At 35.6% G+C, this 18436-nt stretch overlaps 2 long non-coding RNA genes across 3 annotated transcripts in view; one reads left to right on the top strand and one right to left on the bottom strand.

Moving 5' to 3' along the window:
• Nucleotides 1–7756, top strand: LOC135289618 (uncharacterized). 2 transcript variants are annotated; one of them, XR_010352383.1, is made up of 3 exons: nt 1–128; nt 459–549; nt 7362–7756. It is a non-coding gene; the product is annotated as an uncharacterized LOC135289618 (long non-coding RNA). The 2 variants fall into 2 exon arrangements; XR_010352381.1 differs by having other exon boundaries at nt 7–549.
• The window catches only part of LOC135289627 (uncharacterized), a 27453-nt gene continuing 16255 nt past the window's right edge, over nt 7239–18436 (bottom strand). The window contains exons 2-4 of the long non-coding RNA XR_010352385.1: nt 9193–9324; nt 8986–9103; nt 7239–7498 (exon numbers count right to left, since the gene is read on the bottom strand). This is a non-coding gene — a long non-coding RNA (uncharacterized LOC135289627). The remainder of the gene's footprint in view (nt 7499–8985; nt 9104–9192; nt 9325–18436) is intronic.

The following is an 18436-nucleotide window of genomic DNA, read 5'->3' on the forward strand; positions in this document are numbered from 1 at the left end:
GATGAAGCCTTTAAGATGCAATGCTTTCCCATCCTTCACAGAAAGTGGATGTGAAGTTTAAGGAATTAAAAGTTCAAAAAATTGCATTCAGAAGGCTAAGATTAGAAAGATTCTGCATATTTATCATGGTTGGTGAATTGTTCTCCTGAGATCCGATGTGCTATTTCAAGTGCTGAATTAATTTAAAAATGTGATTATATATCACACATTTATTTTAGTGATTTTTCTGAGAAGTAGTGAGGCTAGTTAAAATTCTACTACACCTCACAGAGAAGAAATAGCTTTGAGTATCCTCAAAGTACTCCCACCTCCTGCAATAAATGGATTAAAAGCATTGAGAGGCTGTTAATTAGTCACACTATCACTTATTATTACTAAAGTACATTATTAATATCAGAAAAACAATTTTCAAAATAAAACACTGTAATCTCTTGTTTATCCTGATTTTGTATCAATAGAAAAAGGAAGCTAGTAGGTAATTTAGTCATATCCACTGCTCAATTTAGAAAGAAGTTTCAACTCTCATGCCAAAGAGGTCTCCTTGTGCAGGTAAGTAAAAACGGAGAGTGATATATTTTGAACATTTTCTTTAAGATGATATGATATTCTTTTCAGTAACAAATCAGATGTTACCTGTCTGAAAGCATTATAAATGTGCAATAATTTACAGTAATCTGCTCTACCCACTTTGAAGCTCACCTCTTGCACCATTCTGACAAACCTTAAAGTTGGCAGTCTTGCCAGTTTGGACTTAGCACAGTAGAAAAATAATTTTTTGTGATCATTATGTTCTGAAATATCAGAACTACATCCTTACAACTGGCTATAGAGTCAGTTCTTCCAGGTTCATGATTTTTGTCAGTTTTTGAAAACGGACAATATGGAATTACTATTCCTGTTCAGGCTGCTCTACAGCCTTGGGGTTCTTTGTCTTTTTTATAGGATGTTTAACAAAATTGATTCTGAAGAAGACGGATTATAATAATCCTTTGATTCTGAAATGAAGATATCAGTGCTATCTTTTTGTGCTGTAAAGGAGCCTACAGCATGCTGAAAACACAATCAACACATAATACTTGGCCTTTGAGCAGGGTTGAGCCTTCTCTCCTTTCTGCATATGAATTGCTACAGTTTTTATTAGGGATTATTTATAAATCACTCAATGAACATCACAACTCTTTTAGATCTACTGAGATTTGGAACCTCTACTATTCAGTAGCAGAAGTCAGGAAAGAAAGGCAGTGGGTGATTGAGTAGCATAAGGGCAAGCATCTTGCCCTGACATTTCAAATATTATGAAGAAGGTGTGGTGAGGAAAAGTTCAATGCAGCTCAGCTATTTCCTTCTCCTCAGACCAGGTTCTTTCTTTATATTTCCAGGGTTAATGCAGCAGTAATTACCTGAGGGATAATATTTGCATTGATGCAAATATCTTTAAGTTAGGTCCCCCTCTATTCTTCATATCAGTCCAAAAGACTGAGAATGACCAAACCAATTCAACTCAACTTTGTTGGGATGGAAAGACTAATGTTTGCTGACTACTGAATGCATGTTGCTAGCAAGAGCTCTATCCTCTAATATCTCAGTATCAAACATATATGGCTTCAGCAAAAAGCCATACATTTGATCTTGGTAGGTTTTAGTGAACAAGCCCTAAATGCCCTCTCTTTCCAAAACTTTAACTCTTTTAATTCCTATTATTTTCTTTCCCCCTCCCTGATGTATATGTGCACATTCCTAGCAACATCCCAACATTTTAACTGAAGCAGTTTTAAATTTATCTGGACCTGACAGTAATTTCAAATAAGAAAAACGGAGAGGAAAGTATGTAACAAGAAACACACTCCTGATCACATAAGGTTTTCAACAGATGGGAAAATGGACTGAAAAATGAAGCATGAAATTTGATGTTATTGAGTGGAAGGAAATATTTTGGTTTTTTTATCAGTTCCTCATGCTACTTAGCAGAAGAGAAAGGGGTCTAAAAATAAACTGATGTATTAGAGCTATAGAAAATGTGTAAGAAAGAATGACTTGCATCAAGCTTGTAGAAAAATAAATAAATAAGGCCATTAAAGAAGATGGGTGCAGTCATCAGAAAACCTCTGACATTAACTTTTATGAAGCAGTTAAAATTCTCACTGCAGCTCCTGATTTGCATGTGAACTATGACCAATCATTCAGTCTGAAAACAATATGAGATAAATTTACAATTTAGCTTGTGTTCTGTATGGCTCAACACAAATGAATCAAACAATATGCAATAAATTTCATGGACTGTTAAGTTTTAGCTCTGGTGATGTAAATCACAGGTGGGATTGTAGCACAGAGAGAGTGCTGTTGGGTTGAGGAAACAGTAAAGCAGAGAACCAGACCTTGTTTTGACTAGACAGGATCAGTATAGTGAAAAACGCAATAGAGACATAAAGAATTGTGGAAAAAAGAAAAGCCTATTACCTTAAAGAAACTTGCATAAATAACAGCCATGAAATCACCTGTTTAACCTAACTGGAGAGGGACTGCAGAGCTTCTTCAGTGAGCTCCATTTAAAGACCGAAAATACTTAGAGGAAATTTCTACAGTAACAGTCCACAAATACAGCTATTATGATTTCTTTCAAGCTCATCTAGTTCTGTCAGCTGAAAACAAAAGTATTTTATTCTCTGGTCTTAAAACAGGATTTCGATGTCATGGCAATATTTGTACTGTATTTTACTCATGATCAGAAGATCACGCTTATTATGAAGGGGAAAATAGTCTTAGAGTTCCACTTTATGAAAATAAACTCTTATGATGGGTTTCCTGCTTGCTCATCTTGACACAAGGTTCTGAATGCACGTTCCACAGTAAATTTGGTGTTTCCAGTCAGCTACTGAGTCTGCAGATATCATTTGTGTGAATTCCATCATGACTTTTCTTCTTAAACAATCTTTTCTTTATGTGTGCATAAAGTATCCATCCTAATATCTTGGTTTGGGTATATTTAGTTTTCTTTCCAATTTAGAATTGTCTCCTGGAAAGTATGTGTTTGTGGAAAAGTCTACCCTTGACACATATATCTTTTTAGATGCTGAAAATAAAGTAAATATCAATCACTGTCACAAACACCATATAAAGAGCCTTTGCAAATAGCATCTTCTAAATAAACACTTCAGACAAATATTGTAAGGGATTTGATAATTTTTCTTTGGGGGGTGAGGTGGTGGTTATGGTGGTTTGGGTTTATTTTCTGTTTTAAGATCACTACACTTTTATAATTCACTACTGAGCTAGAAAAATAAAGAAAACCTTCCCTTGGGAGTTTTCTTAATAGGTTTTATTAGTGAAAATGTAAGCTTTAGTATTTATGGTTCCAGGTTTGCATAACCTAGTAAAGACTAGTAAAATTTTACACTTTACATGAGCAATTTTGAGAATATTTCTGTTCCAAAATCTTGGTGTGGGGGATATGTGATTTTTAATCTACTTAGGCTGTACTGTAAGACTGGTTGTAGAGAACTGAAAGACTACAGCTTTGTATTATTAAGCTTTTGATGGGAGAGGACAAATGATTCATTTACATCTAATTAATGACACAAGACTTGTGGAGACCAGTCATGAAAGACTGGTAGTAGGCTTCAAATTCAAAAAAGCAAGAAGCTCACTCGCCCACCAGCTCGTGCAAAGAAATGGTGGCTCTTAGAAGATGAAGGTGGTTCTGAAATACCTTGACCCAATGGTTAAATTGTGGTCTTTTCCTGCTTTTCTCTAAGGAAAGTAACTTCCCTTCATCTGGAGGAATAATGGCCCCTTAAGTACATTAAAAAGAAAGCACAACAATTGAAAGTGACTCAAAATGATAACTAAGTTTCAGAAGGATATCAATCTCACTTCTGATTACACTGGACCAATAGTTAACAAAAAAGTTCAAACATTTCAGAAAGAGTGAATAAAATTAATTTTAGACAACCAAACCATAGAAAAATAATAAGAACAATGAAAGGAAAGAGGAGGGGGAAGGGCATAAAAAGAAGTAAGAGGAGATAAAGAATGTATTTTAATATTTATACCCACATTTCTACAAAATCGCTTTCATCACCCAGCAATAAATTCACTGACCACTGTCTTTGTACAAAACCAAAACAGCAGCTGTGCCTCTCTGCCTGTCATTACAGAGCTCTCTCCGATGTTCTCAGAAGCAACTCATTTAGCCTGCCTTGAGCAAATGTCTTATTAATAATCTTCTTTGTTTTTGTGGGTTGGTTCATTAAGTTCATGCATGCATAAAGTTGCTGTTGCTGCAGATAATGTGCAAAACATTTATAAATTTAGGCTTTTCAGACTTTCAAAACATTTATTAATTCAGGAAAATGTTACGTGCTTCTAAAATCTTACTTCAACCAAAGCACTTAATTAGTCTTTTGTTTTTTTCTCTTTCACAACATGAGTATAGACTTTCCAAATTTTCTGAAATCAACTCTCTGCTGTGCAGACATCTTTTCTAGCAAGTGTGTCTCTCTGCACTTTCCCCACTTATTTTTATTCACACCATAATTCCTTGTGGATGGAAGCTAGGATACCAGGGTGCTGGGCATAGCTGTACAAGTCCCTTTCTTCTTTGTCTGAACTGCATGCAGAAAATAGCTGTAAGTATATGTCCAAAAATGTAAAATGCATTTTTATTTTCTCTGCTGCAAAATGGAATCAAAATGTTTTTGCTTCTGAAATGTTTCATCTGACACAACATAAACCACCAGTTTTCTAAGCTGTGGGGACATCCTGGGAAAGTGCTTTCAGTCTCTCCTACAGAGTCTGTCACACTTCAGATAAATTGTTAGATATTTGCTAGTGCATTATCTGGAATTCATCAACAAGGCAAATGGCCTAACTGCCAGGCTGGAATAATTTTTGCAGTCTGAGATAATGACTATTTAAGTATTTTTATACAAAGAGGAAACATACAAGCAAAAGACTGTGAAAGATCTGCATCAGAATATTTAAATAGCTAGAGATCAAGACATTCATGCAAAAAGTAAAGGCTACAAGTTCAAATTTTTGTCCTGTATGAAATGGAGGCTTTGAATTTTTTTTTTCCATGTGAATTTCTATTCAACAAACTATCCCATTTCTAGAACTGGGATACTTTCTATTTTTTCCATTGGCATTTCCAGTTTCTAGAATGTTGAATGCATATATATACATATATATGTATATATGTATATAATATATATATGCTCACAGTGAAGCTGGAACTTTGTACACTCCATGTAAACAACCCATTGCTAAAATGATGAATACAAGCAGTTGACACCACTTTGTTTCTTTGTTTCTTCTTTAAATGTAGGTTTCAAAATATTTCCCTTGATAAAATTATTTATTGTATAAATTACACCTAAATTGAAAAAAATAGTTTTCTGGTACAGAAAAGTAATTTTAGGCCAGTCATAGTGTTCAGAAACAAACAAACAAAAGCAAAATCTCAGATGTAGTGGTAAGAGGTGTTCAGAAAACAATAGATGCATTGTTGTGAGACAAGACAAAAAATATACAAGGTAAAGAGAACATGAGGGAGACCAAATTTAGAAAAACCCTTCATATTTCACCTATAGCTATACTTATGGCACTTAATGAATTTTGGCCTGATTGTGCATGCATTTGAACAGAAAACAATTATTATCAACTCACACTCTTAGATATGCTCTGTCAGTGTTAGCTAAACAAGAAATGGTTAATTCATTTCTGCCATAAGAAATTTTACTTCATTGTGTTCCTGGAAGATCATGTCTGAATTCTTCTTCAGCAACATATGAGAGGCACAGTAGCAACAATCTCTCTCACATTGTCCACAGAAAGAACATCACAGGCCATTTTATTCACTATTTTACTTATTAAACTATTAGAATATTATTTTATTTTATTCATAATATAATCTTTTATTATTCAATTTCATCATGTCCAAATTCTACTGTATTTGTAAAGTAAGTCCAAAGAGACAGGAAAACATAGAAATCCCTATATTGGACTGGAAATAACTAAATATAATATTTGAAATATATGTAAATATACATAGCAGAGATTACCTTCAAACTCCACATTACTTTTTTGTCTTAGCAATTCATCCTCTTGTCCCATTCCAAATGGGAATTCTACATAGTTTCCAAGTTGTCTGCTTTATGCAAAGATTTAAGTTGCAGTGCTACTGATTTTAAATGTTATTTTAACTCCTAACTTGTGATTTTGATAAAAAGCTACCTTTTTCCTCCATGTATTTGTAAGTTGTATTTTACTACAAAAGGAAACATAAAATTAATGAGGCTTATAGTTTAAAATAAAAAAATAACATTCTTCAACACCTGAGAATTTGTGTGACAGTGCTGGATCTCATTATTTCAGCCATTCTTGCTATTTTTGCTTTTCAATCCTCATGTTCATTTAATGCAGTAAGAGTATGAGAAAAAAAAAAGAGTTGTGTTCTGATTTTCTAATTTACCAGTTCACCAGTGCAGACTTCATAGACTCACTGCCTTCAAAGTAGTGGAGTGGAATTCAATATATATTGTATCACTTAAAAGGAATATAAATAGCATGAAAACTGTATTTTGCTGGTTTCTGATGCTTGAATTTCAAAATCCTGCACACTAAGAGAGATGGCATCAGTCCACACAAGTAATGTAGTTCCTTATGTACTGTTTCCGAAGAAATATAAAGTGTGGAAAGACTCCCTCTGCATTTAAAACTAGGTAAAGTGGTTTTTACAGAGACTGTGAAGGAATATTGATAGGCAGAGCCTATTGATGAGCAACTACAGGGAAGCACCTTGCAACAGTCTTTGGGGCTCTGCATGACTGTGTGGCCAGCTCAGCTGAGCTGACTTTGTCTTTGGGGTTTTTTGGGCTTTTTTTTTTTGGCTGGACTCAGTGATCTTAAACGTCTTTCCCAACCTAAATGATTTTCTGATTCTGTGATAACAGAGGTATGTGCCATCTCCATTCTGTCTCAGCAGAGAAAACAGTCTCGCTTGGTTGACCTCTGTCTTGCAATAGTTTTTGGTTCTGTGCTTCTGGAAACTAGATGTGCTGAGATAAGGTTGCACTTCTGAGAAATCTAAAGAACTTTCTATAGAAATCTAAAGAAATCTATAGAAGTTTCTATAGAAATCTTACTGTCTTTACCAGATTGCTTCACTATTTCCTAGGGTTCTAATATTGGGAATTTATTTTTCCTCCTGTACCTTTAGTTCATAGAAAAAAATGGAACTTCCTAAAACAATGTTCTGGTTTTGAGGTGGAATTAAGGATGTTTACCAGATTGAAACATTTACTTTGAAGGAAAAGCAATCAAAATAAAAGCATTACATGATACATTTTTCCATTCTTTTCCAGAAATTTGGATAGCAGTTCTGGATCTCATTATTTCAGCCATTTGGACCTTTGGCATCTGATTCACCAAATGATAATGGATGTCAGTAGTGGTGATCCTTTTAAAGTGACTGCTGTCTTCTGGAAAAGTTTTTGACTTTCTGAAACAGTAAGGTGTGGATACTTATTTAAGTTTGTGATCAGAATACTTCAAAGGAACATACATCCAAGTACTGTGCTATGAAACTCTTCAAGAAGAAAATTGTTAAATGCACATCTAAAGTTCTTAATAATCTGCAGTGACCTTGGCAACAGCTACACTTATTTGTAATGTATTACTTCAATTTTACTTTTAATGAAAATATAGGTGCAAGAACAAGACTGATATAATTAGAATAAATATTTTCAGTGTGCTGTGACAGCAGAGTGCTAATAAGTGTATTTCCAAAAAGAGGAATAATAGATGAAAAAAATGGATACTCATCATTACTAATGGAGAGGAGTGAGGTCTAATACATTGTGACATGTTTTACCTAATGGAATCTCCATTGTTTCAGTGGTTTCAGATCAGATTTACCAGAAGATGCAATGTTATACTATAACAAAATGTTAGCAAATACCAGTTAATATTACAAAGATTTTTTTAATATCTCTACTGCCTTTTCTAATGAATAAGGAAAGAAAAATGCCATTATTTTCAAAATACCATTTAAAAAATGGTGAAAGTGCACATTCTCCTTTTTGTACCCCAGAAAAACTGAAGTAAGCAGTGTTTAGTTTATTTGCTTAGAAACTTGATCTGACCAGAAAGTTATTCCATTCATTTTAGTACCTACTGGTTGCAGTAGCAGTGCCGTGTTTCAAAGGATGAGGATGATTTAGTACTGCTTATTGAAATCTTCCCTAAGACCTCAACACCCAGTCTCTTAAGACTCAAAAATATTTGTTTTAAAACTCTTCAGGCACAGCTTTTTGTTTGCTCAATAGCGTCAGTTTACATGATGGTTACTGTAGCAGAGAGTTAATAATAATATTGTGTTACTCAGCAGTTCACAACTTTGGCCTTCCTTCCACTAGTTTATCCACCCTAAGACCAAATTATTACCCTATAATAAAATGAAAAGCCACTATTACTTCTTTATGTAAGTACACTTAAAATTATTATTAGTAGTGTACTTGGTAAGGTTAAATCATGAGGTCTTTGATGCTAACTTCAAAGATTACATCTCTGATTTAACTAGAATAAATGAGATGGTTGCTTCTCTCTAATTAAAGACAAAAGTGTATCTATAGTACTCAGCAATTATCTGTCACTTAACACTGTATTATAGCAACATTTATTGCATTCATTTTATTATAATTACAATTATCTTACATTTACTGAGGGCCAATCTTCAGAAAACCAAGCAGCCTGAGGAAATGAATCATGTTTTTTGAAACCTAAGGAAGCCTGTGTACCAAACTGAAGGTGAAGTTCAGTTTGCAGAGAATTAGGATGATACTGCCAGCAGCTAGAGCCATCCTCTAGGGCCCTGTTTGCAGGGACAGATTTACAGGTGCCTTCCAAAAAGTGAAGAAGAACATTCTCTTTGGTTCATTCCTGAATTTTGGGCTGTAAGTGTAGTGAAAAGACCACATTTCCACTTACCTCTTTTTCAGGCCGTGGCAAACAGAAACTGATGACTGGTGAAGAGAAAGGGTACTCTAGCTGGTTTTACTCTTGCAGGGAGTGAAAGCAGCACAGAAAGAACAGGGCACCAGTTGAGCTGAAAGTTTAAGAGAAAGGAAAATGGGTACCCTGGAGTGAACAATGAGTGCTATTCTGACTAAACAGAACCATTCCTAAAATGATCACCTTTTTAAAAATTATTGTGAGGCAAGTGATGTTTCTTCTTCCTTCCTCTTTCCTGCTCCTGTCTGCATTCATGTTCTTTCTATTTTGTCTTTAACCATTAGCAAAATCATGCTTTGCTTGCCTGAATACTCCCTGGAAAAGAGATCCAAAACTTTAAAGCTTGAATAATTATTATAAGATTTTAAATTTTTTTTTAAACAGGGTCTTTGATTGCACAGTGTAAAGCTCATGCTGTGTGAGTTTCTTTAATCAGTGGAGAGAAAAAATTTAATGCAATCTAACTATGACCATGCAAATTATGAATATTAACAGTCTACAAAACAAGAGCTTTAGTTTTTCAGTTCTTCAAAAGAGCTGTGAAAATTTCTAAGTCCTTATTCCCCGAGACATTCAGAATAAAAGATAATTAGTATTAATTATGTTCTTATTTGCAGTGGGAAGGCAATGTTTATGAAAGGTGAAATGACTGCTTCTGTTTGTAGATTGAATACAGACAAGCAGTGAATGCAAATTCTGAATGAGTGATCAATATACTTAGAGGTAATCAAAGAGCATTTTTGTATTGTTCAAACAAAAGAGCGGGCCAATTTGTCTGTGTAAGGTCATCATATTTTGTGAGCAGCATACCTTCAAAACATTCAGAGTACAGCACAGTAGACATTTGTAGTCTCACAAACATGTCCCTACTTGTTACTGTTATAATTTACTTGGCAGATCCTGCTGCTTCATTAAGATCTCTGCCTATGCCATTGAAAGCAAAGGAAACCTTGATTTTATTGGGCACAGGATCAACGTTTGGGCATTTAACATGTCCTTGAGCCAAAACAAAACTTAGAAGGAGGCTGAGGTTAATGCTGAGAGCATTGTTTTGATTGCATAATGATGCCGACCAGCAAGGCAGGAAAAGTCTTTGGGCTGCACTGAAATGGAAAGTGTACTTGTCTGTTTTAAACTGCTAATACCTCATCTAACCTACTGTGCTGAACAGTCACAAAATGAACCTATGCAGTGACTGAATTGCTGTCCATAAAGCAAAAGCAAGCAATAGACTGTTATTCCATTTCTATAATATAGTCATTTCTATAATGTAGTTATTTCTATAATACAGTTATTTCTATGTTATTGCAGCAGTAATGAAAACCAGTATCTTAACACTGAGATGCTGCATTCTGGGAATCATTTACAGTTATATTGTTCTAAACCAGCATTTTCTGTGAAAACGGAAAATGCAGTCTTTACAAAATGAAATTATTCAGCAAGGTGATCAAAAATTTACTCCCTGAGTATATTTGTCCACCAGTACAGCAGAAAATGTAAAGCTACTGTCTTCCAAAAGATAAACGTAATAGGAATTAATCTTTAAATTAAAACCCTGTGGAAGCATATTTACTCCATCCTCAGTACTCGTCTGTGGCTTGAGGTGTCATAGCATTTTTTAGGATCTGTTTTTAACATGTGAATTTTCCTGGAAGAGTGCAATCCTAGTAGGAAAGCTACAGAGCCACATACGCATAAATTCCAGGAAAAAATATTAATATGCTAAAAGTTTTTTAAAATATGAGGATCTCCTAAACAATTTGAAGGTGTTCACAAAATAAATTTTCTTTTTAAACTGTATTTTCTTAATTCTATTGTTGAGAAAACATGATTCTCATTTTTAAACATCTCCAGTAGAATATATAAATTTTAGTACTGACCTTGGAATATGATGCTTTTTTCCTCTTCCTAACTTCATGCAGTAACTGAGGATGTGGATATCCTCACAGAATGGTGAATATGATTCTCTTCACTGACACATTACAAAGAATTCAAGAAAAAACCTGAATCTAGCTTTGGATTCAGCAGTGAATTGTTAAATTAATTTTATTAATACTGTGAAAAAACATTCCATTATGGTGAGTCAATCTGTATATTTATTTGTCAGCTGGAAGTTATACTAAATGTCTTTATAAGCACAGTTGCAAGGGTATGCACCCCACAGTTTTCACTTGCAAAATTTGTTTTCATATGTTATATGGCAACTTCTCTGGAATTATTTTCTGTTATTCTGTTAACTATTATAATTTATATATTTTAATTTTATTCTACAGTTTTAAAGTTGCTTCCATAGTCTTGTTGAAATACTTCATCCATTAATAGGAAATTTTTCTTATTGAGAAAGATAATAAGAATAGATAGGAAGATATAAAATTTTAATAGTCTTTTCAAGACTTAATGATGCAAATCAGCCAGTGCATCTGTGCATATTAATTCCAAGCAATCCTACAGTTATGAAAACAAAAACCTGTTTTTCTAAAACAATGGAAAATGCAATTAACTGAACATTTTAAGGGAAAGTGCACTCTTACTTGTTTTATTAAACATTTCATAACAATACTAAAGTATTGAATGATGTAAGCATCTGGTGTTTATGCTTTTTCTGTGGTACCACAGGTGACTAATTATTTTCCAGGTGTCATGGAGAAAAAAATTGGTTAATTACTCAGTCAATTTACCTTAATTTTCAGCAACTGAGAGCTGCTGCTTCAAGTTTTGTGTGTGTAGACATATGCACGTGGATGTGAGTCTGCACATATGCATGTAACCACATTCTGGACCTTATTCCACTTCTTAAAAGACAGAGAGCTCCAGGTTTTCGCAATGAAGTTGCACTGATAGATCCAGATCAAAGTCTTTGTGGCACAGAGAACTTAGAATCACAGAAACATTTAGGTTAGGAAAGACCTATGAGACTCCAAGCATTAACTTGGTAGTGCCAAGTCCACCACTAAACCATTTCCCTAAGTATCACATCTACACATCTTCTAAATTCCTACACGTGAAGTGGTGACTCAACCACTTCTCTGGCTAGCCTCTTCCAGTGCCTGATAACCCCTTTGGTGAAGAACTTTTCCTGACAACCAGTCTAAACGTCCCCTCACACAGCTTGAGGCCATTTTCTCCTGTCTTAACCTGAGGATATAGGGGATGAAGGAGCAGATTAAAGAAAACTTAAATTCTTTACTGACACAGATCAGAGAGACAAAAAAAGATTGAAATATGTTGAATGTCTTCTCTAGTTAATAATTGCCTAAAATGTACTGAAATGAAGACTTAGGATAAGAATAAAGTTTTGGTGAATTGGATGATCTGGCCTAACAATGCTTATCTCAACCAAGACCATTGCTGCAACTTTCCTTTATAATTAATTTGTCATCACTGCTGTATGTGAGGAGGGCAGTTGTATATTAAAAGCCATAATTAACACTTCTCTTTTTCTCAATATTTGATTTTTTGCACAGTTCAGACACTTATTTAAATCTCCAAAGATATCTACCATTCTTCTGTTTAACTGAGCAGGTAGATTCATGGGGGCTTAAAAAACTGAATTTACTCAGTCTGATCTCTAAAAGAGAGTAATTCTTCTGAAGTAAACTCTTCTTTTATTCATCTGATGCCATGACCCAGAATTCATCCTTCTACCTATCACTTAGATAAATTTACAAAGATACACATGCTTATTTTGAGAATAATTTTTGATTTTTTTTTCTGACACTCCCAGCCCCCCATAAAACCTCCAACTATGGCATAACATTTAAAAACCTGTATAGAAAAAATTTTCTAGAGTTCAAGATAATGAAAGATGTGAAAAATAATTCTTAAAAAAATTGAAAAAGTGACCATAAGCCAGAGAACAGAAGAGGATGAAGCAGGGCCATATGGAGTACAAAGATAGCTGTATTGTGTAGACTGGCTTGACACCGATCTTCATCCCCAAGAAATGAAAATTGCTCTTCCTCCTCAGCTGCTCCTATTCTTTCTGTCTCTTATGTCTCCTCATTTTTGCAACCCTACACGTGAGCCCCTCTTACGCAGATGATGTGCATTTAATGTACCATGCTCATTTAATGACTCTTTAACTTCAGCACAAGTTTACAATACAATCGTGTGTGAACACAGCCACTTCAGACCCACAAACTGGGTGAAAATTTTTAATGAAGGATGAAAAAGTGCTGAATTTCTCCTATTCAATTATTTTATATTAATAACTGGAATCTGTGGCTTCTTTTTTTTTCTTCATACTGAAGTAGGAAAACTTTCAGTACTGAAGTTCAGCATGACAAGTGCAGTAATTCAGCTGCCCACTAACTTTCCTTTCCTTTCCTTTCCTTTCCTTTCCTTTCCTTTCCTTTCCTTTCCTTTCCTTTCCTTTCCTTTCCTTTCCTTTCCTTTCCTTTCCTTTCCTTTCCTTTCCTTTCCTTTCCTTTCCTTTCCTTTCCTTTCCTTTCCTTTCCTTTCCTTTCCTTTCCTTTCCTTTCCTTTCCTTTCCTTTCCTTTCCTTTCCTTTCCTTTCCTTTCCTTTCCTTTCCTTTCCTTTCCTTTCCTTTCCTTTCCTTTCCTTTCCTTTCCCTTCCCTTCCCTTCCCTCTCCCTCTCCCTCTCCCTCTCCCTCTCCCTCTTCCTCTTCCTCTTCCTCTCCCCTGTTTACTGTGCAGGGGGCTGGGCACTGGAACAGGCTGCCCAGAGAGTTTGTGGAGTCTCCTTCACTGGCAATATTCAAGAATTGTCTGGATGCAACCCTGTGCCATGTGCTCTGGGATGACCCTGCTTGAGCAGGGAGGTTGGACCAGATGACCCACTGTGGTGTCTTTCAACCTAACCTATTCTGTGATTCTCTGATTTTCAGGTCCAAGCAAATCATTAGGATCATAGTGGTTAAATCATAGTCCAGTTGTATGAACATAGGGAAGTTAGTGTCATAAAACTTTGTAATAGAGTATATTTCCACACAGCCCCTGGGAGAAGAAGAACTGTCATGTTAATCCTAGGGCTGAACCTGTGGTTGTGGCCAGGCTCTTCCACAGGCTTTATTAGTGCTCTGAAGAGCAGACAGATGGATGAGACAGATGCAGGAGTTGCTGTGCTGATTAAACAAGGTGCCAGTGGCAGCCAGTCTCAGTGCAAGCCTTAGCAGATGTTGGGCTTTAGTGCTGCCCTGCTCTCACCACCACACTACATGGACAACATCTGTACTGTTGTCTGTAAGGTCAAGCCAGAGAAAAGAGTCAGCTTGACTCTAACTCATCTTTCTTGCATTGCCCAATGCAGAAACACCAGGCTGTTTCCAAAACTGTGACACGGGAAGGTTGGACCGCTCTGGAAAGCAGGTGATCTGTACACCTGATTTTGATCTTGGGGCAGCACTGTGAGATTATATAGGATATTCAGGCATCCAGCTATTCATGATCAGCAGCCTACAATGTAAGGAAGGCAGATCTTGGTGTCCTGGACAGTCAGAGGCGAGTAATCACAGTTGATAAACTACTGAGTCCTCTAGAGGTAAGCATTTAATTTACACATCATTCCAACATCCCTTCAGTAATAAAATGAACATGTGACATCTGTCTGCCCAGGGTATTTGAAATTCTGAATACAGACCATTGTTTAAACAGGACAAACCCAAAATCAAGTTTGCAATACCTTTAAATGAAAATACTCTTAAAAACCTGGATCTAGCAATTATTTTTTATCGTCTGACATTGTCTTAGAATGTTGAAATTCAAGACATATTATGATATTACCCTTTTCCTTTTGCTCCCTCAAAAGTGCTTTAATGGTCTTTAAAACCAGCATAAACAAGCCATGATTCTATTGTCAACATTCTAGAATAAAACTTGCTCTTTGGAATTTAGCTGTTAGGTAACACAGTCACGTTTCTTTCAACTGTGCTGTGAACACAGAATAAATGGGTTGTGATGTTTAGCACTCTTGGTTAAAATCCCATTTTTACGGTTCAAGAAAAGTGCTATGACCCATGCACTGCAACTACTGATTTATCTGCACGACAGCTTGGGTGCCAAACCAGTTTTAAAATACTTCTGAAAGCATCAAATGTGTTATGACTTAAACAACAAACAACAACAAAAAAATAACATTGTTAAGTTTCTGTCAAGGGTAGAAATTTAGAGAATTTCTTAGAAAAACTGAATGCAAGCAAAACAATGCATGTAGTATTAAAGGCACCTTGCTTGAGAGAGATTTTGTCACCAACAGTAAAGAATTATCATACCCTAATGTAAGAGGGCAAGTTTAGGCACCCAGATATGTGAAAATGTCAATATTTAAATTTTGTGAAAATTATATATTTAATTTTTTTTTCCCCTAAAACATCCTGAAAAATCTTCCCTAGTGAGTTCACAGAATGGAAAAAGCTAGGAACATATTTGCACTCTTGGCTACCTCACTACAACCAATCCAACCAACATCAAGCTGACTGGAAATGCTGGCATGCTGTCGTACAACATGGACTGGTTCCCAGCTCCAGCCTGGTTATGGATGCCTGTGCAACTCTTGTTTTGAAATTTGTTTAAAATTACAGAGTATACAAAGCTAAGCTGTCTCACCTGGAAGAGCTGCCGCTCTGAAAATTTGTTGTGTGTGCCTCAGCAGAATAGGACTTCTCCTGGACTTCTAAAATTTTCTGGACTTCTAAAATTCTCTGCTGTATAAACTTTATTCGGGTAAACTTGGACATTTTTTCAGGAATAAATATAAAATTAAGGCAGATGTGAGCTCTCTGCCACCAGTCCCAGCACAGGACTATACCCTTCTGTGGTAAAATTCATGGACTTTCCTTTGCTCCATCACACTCTGTGTCTTTCTTTATGCAGCAGGAAATACATTGCTAAAGAAATATATTTCTTAATTGAAATATAATTTGGGAAGGGGAAACTACCTACTATTAGATTTGTGGAAAAAATTTATTTACAGCTGTCTTGGTTATCTTTAACAGGAGAGAATTTTACAAAAATTGTAGCAAATTTACCTAAATTACATAACCTATATATCTAGAGTCTAAATCCAAATGTAAGATTGGAAGAACTTTTCTTTAAAGCTGTGCTTTTAAACAGAGACCAAACAACAATTATCTAATGCTAGGGTAGTTCCTCTCTCTATTCCATACCTCCCTTGATGAGCCAGAGGATCCACCTTGCTCGACAGCAATTCACTCTTCAAAAAGGATGGTCAGCTGTGCTTAAACCCATGGCAAATCCCTGGCTGCACTATGAGAATACAGGGGAGTTGCTCTGTCTCTGCTCCTGTAGCCAGGAGGCTTCAAAGGAGACAGTGCTTTGACCTTGCCCATATGCTGGCCAGCAAATTTGGCTGGTTGAGCTGGCACTCCTCCAGGAGCAGAGAGATTCTGCACTGCCCAGGTTCAAGGTTATGTCTGGGTACCTAAAACAATCCTCTAGTGTTACAGATGTTGCCAAAAGCTCATTCCCAGTGAATATTGCAAAACTGTCCTTTAAAACAACGCAGAGTTGATGACTCAAAAGTATCTATCATACTGTGTTGTTCTGAGGAGGAATTTTGGTATCCAAAAGACTGCTGAAACAAGGTGAGAAACATGAATAATACTATTAGAAGGCTTTATTTTACAGGTAGAAGTTGCTTGTTTAACCACCAGCTTTGTTAAAGTATTAACAATAGTCTATTACAGGAATTTCTACAGTGTATTCCATATAATCCTAGGACAGTTGAATCAAATATTTTGGAAGGGACTTCCAGAGGTCATCTACTTCAACTTCCTGATCAGAGAAATTCTAGGTAGAGCAAGTTTCTCTGGGCCCTGTACAGTGAAATATTTTGTGTCTCCAAGGATGGATATTTCACAGCATTCTGAGCAACTAGTCGAGTGTCTTATTATGCTCACAGTGAATGCTTTGTTTCCTTATCAAGTTGGTTTCTCATGTTCCAAGCTGTGCCCATTGTCTCACATATTCTACAGTACATTTCGGACCTCTGTTTTTTGTTTCAGACTATGTCTTACCTCATTTGAAAGCATTATTATATTGCCTGATTATCTTATTTTTAAGACTGGGCTGAGCAGACTTTATTGTCTTTTAGTTGTATGCCACAAGTTCCAGCCCTCTAACCATCTTAATGCCTCACTTCTAGACTTTCTCCAATCTATCCATACCCTCTTGTACTGTGGAGCCAAAGAATGGACACAGTGCTTGATGAAGTTTCACAAGAGATAAGTAGAGAGGAATAAACAATTTCTTTGGTCTGATGTTTACAGTCTTGCCCAGCCACACTTAGGGCTCTTTGCTGCAGGAGCACATTGCTGACTTATGTTGAAAATATGAATTGAACCTATACTTCCAAATTGAGCTCTCTCAATAATTCCAGGCATTTAAAATATTTCCACTGAATTTCCAGCTAAGGTTTTATTTCTGCTTCAGAAAGAAAGAATAACAAATACTTTTTAAAATTGCTTGGAATGAAAATGGGATTTCCCATAAAATGCACTAAATTTACTTTTCAAAGTTTCCAGTCTGTGAAAGTACTGTAAATAGGAAAATAAGGCAGATAGATATAACTGCAGAGACATGTTTAAGTTTTCCTGTCCCTGTAAGTATGTCTCTCATTAACCAAAATTTTTAAGGAGATACACTTTTTCCTAAACAAATTTATATCTTTCCAGAGCTTCGACTTGTAAAGTAATATAAAGATAAGTAAATAAGTAAAAGAATTTTTATACAACAGAAATATATCTATTGTGCCATGGCATATTAATGGAAATATTTTTGGTACTGTACTTTTGCATTTCTGTTAGCTCAATCAACCCTTCTAATCGCTCAGAATGATGTGCAGCATATTTCATTAAATCAGCTACTGGGGCTGCACTGTACAGAAAATAAGAGTGTATAAACACAGCATGCAGCAGACAAATAGTTTTAACAAGTATACAACTACACATACAAGTCATACCACTAGATAATACATAGATACTGGGCCAAAAACTCATATAAGGAAGAGACACAGATATTTCTTTCTCATTCTTACATAAAATGTACTGTATACTTCCCATGACTCTAAATTAGCAGTTCTGGGGGATTACACAGGATTGTCTTATTCTTCTGTAGATGTGTTGCTACTTGAAGTATGGAGCTGAAAGAAAGCTTTGTCCATCACATGCAATGGCTGATGTTTATTTGTTTGCTTTACGTAACTATTGTCAGCACAGTTTGAAAATAAAGACAGGAATATATTTCTGAGTCTGTTTCATAGGAATATAAAATAATTATGCAAATAGTTGACGCATTGATTATGCATTTAGATTATGCACTTTTGTTTATATTGCAGCTCTTAATGAAAGTGACAAATGGTAGACAATTCTGTAGTGTTTACTGTCCCCATTCATTTTTTTTCATGACAGAATCTGTCCATAAGAGTCAATATTAATGGTGTAGGACTAT

This window comes from Passer domesticus, chromosome 1 (genome assembly GCF_036417665.1).
Source record: "Passer domesticus isolate bPasDom1 chromosome 1, bPasDom1.hap1, whole genome shotgun sequence".
Lineage (NCBI taxonomy): Eukaryota > Metazoa > Chordata > Aves > Passeriformes > Passeridae > Passer > Passer domesticus.